The 8,549-nt window shown below is 43.4% G+C and overlaps 9 non-coding genes across 9 annotated transcripts; 3 read left to right on the forward strand and 6 right to left on the reverse strand.

Annotated features, from left to right (window-relative positions):
- Window positions 1-692: 692 nt before the first annotated feature.
- Window positions 693-764, reverse strand: Trnap-ugg (transfer RNA proline (anticodon UGG)). Its single transcript has one exon. It is a non-coding gene; the product is annotated as a tRNA-Pro (tRNA).
- Window positions 765-1,127: 363 nt separating this feature from the next.
- On the reverse strand, window positions 1,128-1,200 carry Trnav-cac (transfer RNA valine (anticodon CAC)). The gene has a single exon. It is a non-coding gene; the product is annotated as a tRNA-Val (tRNA).
- Window positions 1,201-1,805: 605 nt separating this feature from the next.
- Trnan-guu (transfer RNA asparagine (anticodon GUU)) lies at window positions 1,806-1,879 on the forward strand. The gene has a single exon. It is a non-coding gene; the product is annotated as a tRNA-Asn (tRNA).
- A 1,258-nt stretch (window positions 1,880-3,137) lies between these two features.
- Trnap-ugg (transfer RNA proline (anticodon UGG)) lies at window positions 3,138-3,209 on the reverse strand. Its single transcript has one exon. It is a non-coding gene; the product is annotated as a tRNA-Pro (tRNA).
- A 363-nt stretch (window positions 3,210-3,572) lies between these two features.
- Window positions 3,573-3,645, reverse strand: Trnav-cac (transfer RNA valine (anticodon CAC)). The gene has a single exon. It is a non-coding gene; the product is annotated as a tRNA-Val (tRNA).
- A 605-nt stretch (window positions 3,646-4,250) lies between these two features.
- Window positions 4,251-4,324, forward strand: Trnan-guu (transfer RNA asparagine (anticodon GUU)). The gene has a single exon. It is a non-coding gene; the product is annotated as a tRNA-Asn (tRNA).
- A 1,257-nt stretch (window positions 4,325-5,581) lies between these two features.
- Window positions 5,582-5,653, reverse strand: Trnap-ugg (transfer RNA proline (anticodon UGG)). Its single transcript has one exon. It is a non-coding gene; the product is annotated as a tRNA-Pro (tRNA).
- A 363-nt stretch (window positions 5,654-6,016) lies between these two features.
- Trnav-cac (transfer RNA valine (anticodon CAC)) lies at window positions 6,017-6,089 on the reverse strand. Its single transcript has one exon. It is a non-coding gene; the product is annotated as a tRNA-Val (tRNA).
- Window positions 6,090-6,693: 604 nt separating this feature from the next.
- On the forward strand, window positions 6,694-6,767 carry Trnan-guu (transfer RNA asparagine (anticodon GUU)). The gene has a single exon. It is a non-coding gene; the product is annotated as a tRNA-Asn (tRNA).
- Window positions 6,768-8,549: the final 1,782 nt, after the last annotated feature.

Raw genomic sequence — 8,549 nt, forward strand, 5'->3', positions numbered from 1 at the left:
GATAGCCTTGAGCTTCTCATTTCCATCCTCTGTTTTTGCTTCGACACCTCGTCTTCTGTGATGAGATATATTATTGAAGAGAGCATCAAGTTGGAAGAAAGCTAAGGAGTAGGCACAAGAGTGACACCATCGACCAGCTATGGAAATGTCACAAGACCACTTGTGAACGCTTGATCTTATGAGTACGAGAGTTTCATGTCATCCAGCTCTACGGTTTAGAAGACAACTCGACCAGAAAGTGACCATCCTATGCTTGCTTCAAGTTTCTTAATTGGATCATGAACAACAACGGGAGGTTAGGTGTGACACACAAACAGCGGTGATAAACATTGTATTCCAACGCATTTTTATAAAACTTGACGTTTCGTATGTTAGTCAACACACATACACATACACATACGAAACGTCAAGTTTTATGAAAATGCGTTGGAATACAATGTTTATCAGCGCTGTTTGTGTTATTTTCTTAATCAAGCTACGATGGCCTAAGAACAAGAGTTTATACGATAGGTGTGACACGTTTGTGGGTTTAATGTACTAATCATGCGCAAGGGTGAGACGAATTGGCCAAGCTTCCAATTGATGAATAAATTTGATACGTTTACCTCCTATGGCAAAAGAAGAGTGTCCCGTATGTTGGGGCGTGATAATGACCGAAAGTTGTTGATCTATGAACATTGTTGGGTATATAAGGGCCTGTCCGGGAGTCGAACCCGGGACCTCTCGCACCCAAAGCGAGAATCATGCCACTAGACCAACAGGCCGTTGCAGAGAAAGCTGCCGTCACGCCCTCTGTGTTGCAAATTACTAGAGCGGGAGTTGCAAAATGCACTTTCCTTCTGTCCGTCTGGGTCTGACCATCGGTACCCGTTAAACGCGAATTGCCTCAACACAGCTACTTCAGTCACGTGGTCATTAACAAATGAGACAATTCAGACATAGCACACCACATTACGACCAGTGGAAGGGTTTCTTTCTTCGATTTGAAAACAGATGATCAATGGACTTTGAGGGATGCGGGACTGCAGGTAGTTGGGCTGGAATAAACAAGGTGTAGCAGACTTCAAATAAGAAACCTCGAGTTATGGTCGTTTGGCTTCAGGTATAGGTTCCTTAAAAATGCATTTTGTTTTCGGCAGGACTTGAACCTGCGACCTTCCGCGTGTGAGGCGGACGTGATAACCACTACACTACGAAAACAAGCTCGACTTTAAGAAAGGTAAAAGATTTGCGCATTGTTAAGGAGTATGAAATTAAAAAGGATCACTGTGCTCTCAATTAATCCAAACTTCACAAGTGGACTCTTCTGATGTAAGGCTTTTCTTTTAAGAATGAGGAAATTCAGGCCTTGCGAAGAGCGTATTTAAAATCAGGCTTGCTTTTAAAAATTATTTGTCTTTGGTGTGTGTGAAACTCGAAGATACTGCGGAATAGAGCAGTCACAAAATGGAACATTAAGATACTGGAGTGTAACTAAGTTGCACGGAATAAATGCTCTCAACGGTTACCATTAGTGGATCAAAGTCAAAGGAACGTTAAAAATTTCTTCAAAGACATTGTGGGCTGATTGTTTTGTCGACAACTGTTGGAGATAACGAAGCAAGTGAGGCATGAGTAGAAGGAAATCAAAGAATCGTTAACAACAGGTTCTGGACTGGTTGTTCTTTTTGTCAACACTGCTACTTTCATGTCTTAAAATGACAAATTGAAAATGGCCGCAAGAATTTAGAAAGCTCATCGCAGAGTCGTGGTCAAGATTGAGTGGACGTTTGTCCAATCTTGTCGTCGACCAAACGGTCAGACCTGTCTCTGTGGCGCAATCGGTTAGCGCGTTCGGCTGTTAACCGAAAGGTTGGTGGTTCAAGCCCACCCAGGGACGCTTAGTTTTGATTGGCATAGGCCAGTTGTAGGCAAACGAGTCAAGGTTGGCCATGACTAATAGGCCAATCGGAAGATCACTTCGTCACCTTCGTCAAAGCGAGTCTATGTGTGAGGTCTTTGCCTTGAAAGCGATTTTTATTGATCTGTAGAGTGGATTAGGGGCGTTTCCGGGCAACACTAACAGCTTTACAAAAATGTAGGAATCCACGTTTCCTGAAAAATCAACAGGTGGAGCTCATCCCGCCATGGGGCTCCATTTCTCTCACTTGCCATGAATGTCCCAGTGATTTTACACTCTCCAGGTGAACAGGAGTTCCCATCGTTGAACGAATAGAGACCTTGTTTAGAAGTTTACAGCGGATAAACTGCTCTTCATTCCAAGAAAAGACTCGCAGACAAGACATGATTAAACTCGGTAACAATACAACAGCCTGTCTGTGGAGATTTCGGTTTCGATCCCGGTACCTCGCGCATACGAAGTGGGCGCTATATATTCCTCGTTTCCCGAAACCATGCTGGGTAAGTGATAATTATGCGATTTGCACTTAAATGTTAGCCACCGCGATAGCCTTGAGCTTCTCATTTCCATCCTCTGTTTTTGCCTCGACACCTCGTCTTCTGTGATGAGATATATTATTGAAGAGAGCATCAAGTTGGAAGAAAGCTAAGGAGTAGGCACAAGAGTGACACCATAGACCAGCTATGGAAATGTCACAAGACCACTTGTGAACGCTTGATCTTATGAGTACGAGAGTTTCATGTCATCCAGCTCTACGGTTTAGAAGACAACTCGACCAGAAAGTGACCATCCTATGCTTGCTTCAAGTTTCTTAATTGGATCATGAACAACAACGGGAGGTTAGGTGTGACACACAAACAGCGGTGATAAACATTGTATTCCAACGCATTTTTATAAAACTTGACGTTTCGTATGTTAGTCAACACACATACACATACACATACGAAACGTCAAGTTTTATGAAAATGCGTTGGAATACAATGTTTATCAGCGCTGTTTGTGTTATTTTCTTAATCAAGCTACGATGGCCTAAGAACAAGAGTTTATACGATAGGTGTGACACGTTTGTGGCTTTAATGTACTAATCATGCGCAAGGGTGAGACGAATTGGCCAAGCTTTCCAATTGATGAATAAATTTGATACGTTTACCTCCTATGGCAAAAGAAGAGTGTCCCGTATGTTGGGGCGTGATAATGACCGAAAGTTGTTGATCTATGAACATTGTTGGGTATATAAGGGCCTGTCCGGGAGTCGAACCCGGGACCTCTCGCACCCAAAGCGAGAATCATGCCACTAGACCAACAGGCCGTTGCAGAGAAAGCTGCCGTCACGCCCTGTGTGTTGCAAATTACTAGAGCGGGAGTTGCAAAATGCACTTTCCTTCTGTCCGTCTGGGTCTGACCATCGGTACCCGTTAAACGCGAATTGCCTCAACACAGCTACTTCAGTCACGTGGTCATTAACAAATGAGACAATTCAGACATAGCACACCACATTACGACCAGTGGAAGGGTTTCTTTCTTCGATTTGAAAACAGATGATCAATGGACTTTGGAGGATGCGGGACTGCAGGTAGTTGGGCTGGAATAAACAAGGTGTAGCAGACTTCAAATAAGAAACCTCGAGTTATGGTCGTTTGGCTTCAGGTATAGGTTCCTTAAAAATGCATTTTGTTTTCGGCAGGACTTGAACCTGCGACCTTCCGCGTGTGAGGCGGACGTGATAACCACTACACTACGAAAACAAGCTCGACTTTAAGAAAGGTAAAAGATTTGCGCATTGTTAAGGAGTATGAAATTAAAAAGGATCACTGTGCTCTCAATTAATCCAAACTTCACAAGTGCACTCTTCTGATGTAAGGCTTTTCTTTTAAGAATGAGGAAATTCAGGCCTTGCGAAGAGCGTATTTAAAATCAGGCTTGCTTTTAAAAATTCTTTGTCTTTGGTGTGTGTGAAACTCGAAGATACTGCGGAATAGAGCAGTCACAAAATGGAACATTAAGATACTGGAGTGTAACTAAGTTGCACGGAATAAATGCTCTCAACGGTTACCATTAGTGGATCAAAGTCAAAGGAACGTTAAAAATTTCTTCAAAGACATTGTGGGCTGATTGTTTTGTCGACAACTGTTGGAAATAACGAAGCAAGTGAGGCATGAGTAGAAGGAAATCAAAGAATCGTTAACAACAGGTTCTGGACTGGTTGTTCTTTTTGTCAACACTGCTACTTTCATGTCTTAAAATGACAAATTGAAAATGGCCGCAAGAATTTAGAAAGCTCATCGCAGAGTCGTGGTCAAGATTGAGTGGACGTTTGTCCAATCTTGTCGTCGACCAAACGGTCAGACCTGTCTCTGTGGCGAAATCGATTAGCGCGTTCGGCTGTTAACCGAAAGGTTGGTGGTTCAAGCCCACCCAGGGACGCTTAGTTTTGATTGGCATAGGCCAGTTGTAGGCAAACGAGTCAAGGTTGGCCATGACTAATAGGCCAATCGGAAGATCACTTCGTCACCTTCGTCAAAGCAAGTCTATGTGTGAGGTCTTTGCCTTGAAAGCGATTTTTATTGATCTGTAGAGTGGATTAGGGGCGTTTCCGGGCAACACTAACAGCTTTACAAAAATGTAGGAATCCACGTTTCCTGAAAAATCAACAGGTGGAGCTCATCCCGCCATGGGGCTCCATTTCTCTCACTTGCCATGAATGTCCCAGTGATTTTACACTCTCCAGGTGAACAGGAGTTCCCATCGTTGAACGAATAGAGACCTTGTTTAGAAGTTTACAGCGGATAAACTGCTCTTCATTCCAAGAAAAGACTCGCAGACAAGACATGATTAAACTTGGTAACAATACAACAGCCTGTCTGTGGAGATTTCGGTTTCGATCCCGGTACCTCGCGCATACGAAGTGGGCGCTGTATATTCCTCGTTTCCGAAACCATGCTGGGTAAGTGATAATTATGCGATTTGCACTTAAATGTTAGCCACCGCGATAGCCTTGAGCTTCTCATTTCCATCCTCTGTTTTTGCTTCGACACCTCGTCTTCTGTGATGAGATTTATTATTGAAGAGAGCATCAAGTTGGAAGAAAGCTAAGGAGTAGGCACAAGAGTGACACCATCGACCAGCTATGGAAATGTCACAAGACCAATTGTGAACGCTTGATCTTATGAGTACGAGAGTTTCATGTCATCCAGCTCTACGGTTTAGAAGACAACTCGACCAGAAAGTGACCATCCTATGCTTGCTTCAAGTTTCTTAATTGGATCATGAACAACAACGGGAGGTTAGGTGTGACACACAAACAGCGGTGATAAACATTGTATTCCAACGCATTTTTATAAAACTTGACGTTTCGTATGTTAGTCAACACACATACACATACACATACGAAACGTCAAGTTTTATGAAAATGCGTTGGAATACAATGTTTATCACCGCTGTTTGTGTTATTTTCTTAATCAAGCTACGATGGCCTAAGAACAAGAGTTTATACGATAGGTGTGACACGTTTGTGGCTTTAATGTACTAATCATGCGCAAGGGTGAGACGAATTGGCCAAGCTTTCCAATTGATGAATAAATTTGATACGTTTACCTCCTATGGCAAAAGAAGAGTGTCCCGTATGTTGGGGCGTGATAATGACCGAAAGTTGTTGATCTATGAACATTGTTGGGTATATAAGGGCCTGTCCGGGAGTCGAACCCGGGACCTCTCGCACCCAAAGCGAGAATCATGCCACTAGACCAACAGGCCGTTGCAGAGAAAGCTGCCGTCACGCCCTCTGTGTTGCAAATTACTAGAGCGGGAGTTGCAAAATGCACTTTCCTTCTGTCCGTCTGGGTCTGACCATCGGTACCCGTTAAACGCGAATTGCCTCAACACAGCTACTTCAGTCACGTGGTCATTAACAAATGAGACAATTCAGACATAGCACACCACATTACGACCAGTGGAAGGGTTCTTTCTTCGATTTGAAAACAGATGATCAATGGGACTTTGGAGGATGCGGAACTGCAGGAAGTTTGGCTGGAATAAACAAGGTGTAGCAGACTTCAAATAAGAAACCTCGAGTTATGGTCGTTTGGCTTCAGGTATAGGTTCCTTAAAAATGCATTTTGTTTTCGGCAGGACTTGAACCTGCGACCTTCCGCGTGTGAGGCGGACGTGATAACCACTACACTACGAAAACAAGCTCGACTTTAAGAAAGGTAAAAGATTTGCGCATTGTTAAGGAGTATGAAATTAAAAAGGATCACTGTGCTCTCAATTAATCCAAACTTCACAAGTGCACTCTTCTGATGTAAGGCTTTTCTTTTAAGAATGAGGAAATTCAGGCCTTGCGAAGAGCGTATTTAAAATCAGGCTTGCTTTTAAAAATTCTTTGTCTTTGGTGTGTGTGAAACTCGAAGATACTGCGGAATAGAGCAGTCACAAAATGGAACATTAAGATACTGGAGTGTAACTAAGTTGCACGGAATAAATGCTCTCAACGGTTACCATTAGTGGATCAAAGTCAAAGGAACGTTAAAAATTTCTTCAAAGACATTGTGGGCTGATTGTTTTGTTGACAACTGTTGGAGATAACGAAGCAAGTGAGGCATGAGTAGAAGGAAATCAAAGAATCGTTAACAACAGGTTCTGGACTGGTTGTTCTTTTGTCAACACTGCTACTTTCATGTCTTAAAATGACAAATTGAAAATGGCCGCAAGAATTTAGAAAGCTCATCGCAGAGTCGTGGTCAAGATTGAGTGGACGTTTGTCCAATCTTGTCGTCGACCAAACGGTCAGACCTGTCTCTGTGGCGCAATCGGTTAGCGCGTTCGGCTGTTAACCGAAAGGTTGGTGGTTCAAGCCCACCCAGGGACGCTTAGTTTTGATTGCATAGGCCAGTTGTAGGCAAACGAGTCAAGGTTGGCCATGACTAATAGGCCAATCGGAAGATCACTTCGTCACCTTCGTCAAAGCAAATCTATGTGTGAGGTCTTTGCCTTGAAAGCGATTTTTATTGATCTGTAGAGTGGATTAGGGGCGTTTCCGGGCAACACTAACAGCTTTACAAAAAGGTAGGAATCCACGTTTCCTGAAAATCAACAGGTGGAGCTCATCCCGCCATGGGGCTCCATTTCTCTCACTTGCCATGAATGTCCCAGTGATTTTACACTCTCCAGGTGAACAGGAGTTCCCATCGTTGAACGAATAGAGACCATGTTTATAAGTTTACATCGGATAAAAAGCTCTTAATTACAAGAAAATACACGCAGAAAAAACAATATTAAACATGGTAACAAAACAACAGCCAGTCTGTGGAGATTTCGGTTTCGAACCCGGTACCACCCGCATACGAAGTGGGCGCTAATATATTCCTCGTTTCCCGAAACCATGCTGGGTAAGTGATAATTATGCGATGTGCACTTAAATGTTAGCCACCGCGATAGCCTTGAGCTTCTCATTTCCATCCTCTGTTTTTGCCTCGACACCTCGTCTTCTGTGATGAGATATATTATTGAAGAGCGCATCAACTTGGAAGAAAGCTAAGGAGTAGGCAAGAGTGACACCATCGACCAGCTATGGAAATGTCACAAGACCACTTGTGAACGCTGATCTTATGAGTACGAGAGTTTCATGTAATCCAGCTCTACGGTTTAGAAGACAACTCGACCAGAAAGTGACCATCCTATGCTTGCTTCAAGTTTCTTAATTGGATCATGAACAACAACGGGAGGTAGGTGTGACACACAAACAGCGGTGATAAACATTGTATTCCTACGCATTTTTATAAAACTTGACGTTTTGTATGTTAGTCAACACACATACACATACACATACGAAACGGTCAAGTTTTATGAAAATGCGTTGGAATACAATGGTTTTTATCAGCGCTTGTTGTGTTTATTTTCTTAATCAAGTTCGATGGACTAAGAACCATAGTTTATTACGATAGGTGTGACACGTTTGTGGCTTTAATGTACTAACTAATCATGCGCAAGGGTTGAGGACGAATTGGCCAAGCTCTTCCAATTGATGAATAAATTTGATACGTTTACCTCCTATGGTGCAAAAGAAGAGTGTCCCGTTATGGTGTGGGGCGTTGATAATGACCCGAAAGTGTTTGATCTATGCACTTGTTGGGTATATAAGGGGCTGTCCGGAGTCGGGAAACCCGGGACCTCTCGCACCCAAAGCGAGAATCATGCCACTAGACCAACACAGGTCCGTTGCAGAGAAAGGCTGCCGTCACGCCGTCTGTTGTTGCAAATTACTAGAGCGGGGAGGTTGCAACATGGCACTTTCCTTCTGTCCCGTCTGGGTCTGACGCATCGGTACCCGTTAACACGCGAATTGGCCGTCAACACAGCTACTGTCAGTCACGTGGTCATTAAACAAATGAGACAATTCCGACATAGCACACCACATTACGACCAGGGGAAGGGTTTCTTTCTTCGATTTGAAAAGAGATGAGTCAATGGACTTTGGAGGATGCGGGACTGCAGGTAGTTGGGCTGGTCATAAACAAGGTGTAAGCACGACTTCAAATAAGAAACCTCGAGTTCTGGTCGTTTGGCTTCAGGTATAGGTTCCTAAAAATGAATTTTGTTTTCGGCAGGACTTGAACCGTGCGACCTTCCGCGTGTGAGGGGACGGACGTGA

This window comes from Montipora capricornis, chromosome 7 (assembly GCF_036669925.1).
Source record: "Montipora capricornis isolate CH-2021 chromosome 7, ASM3666992v2, whole genome shotgun sequence".
NCBI classification, from domain to species: Eukaryota; Metazoa; Cnidaria; class Anthozoa; order Scleractinia; family Acroporidae; genus Montipora; species Montipora capricornis.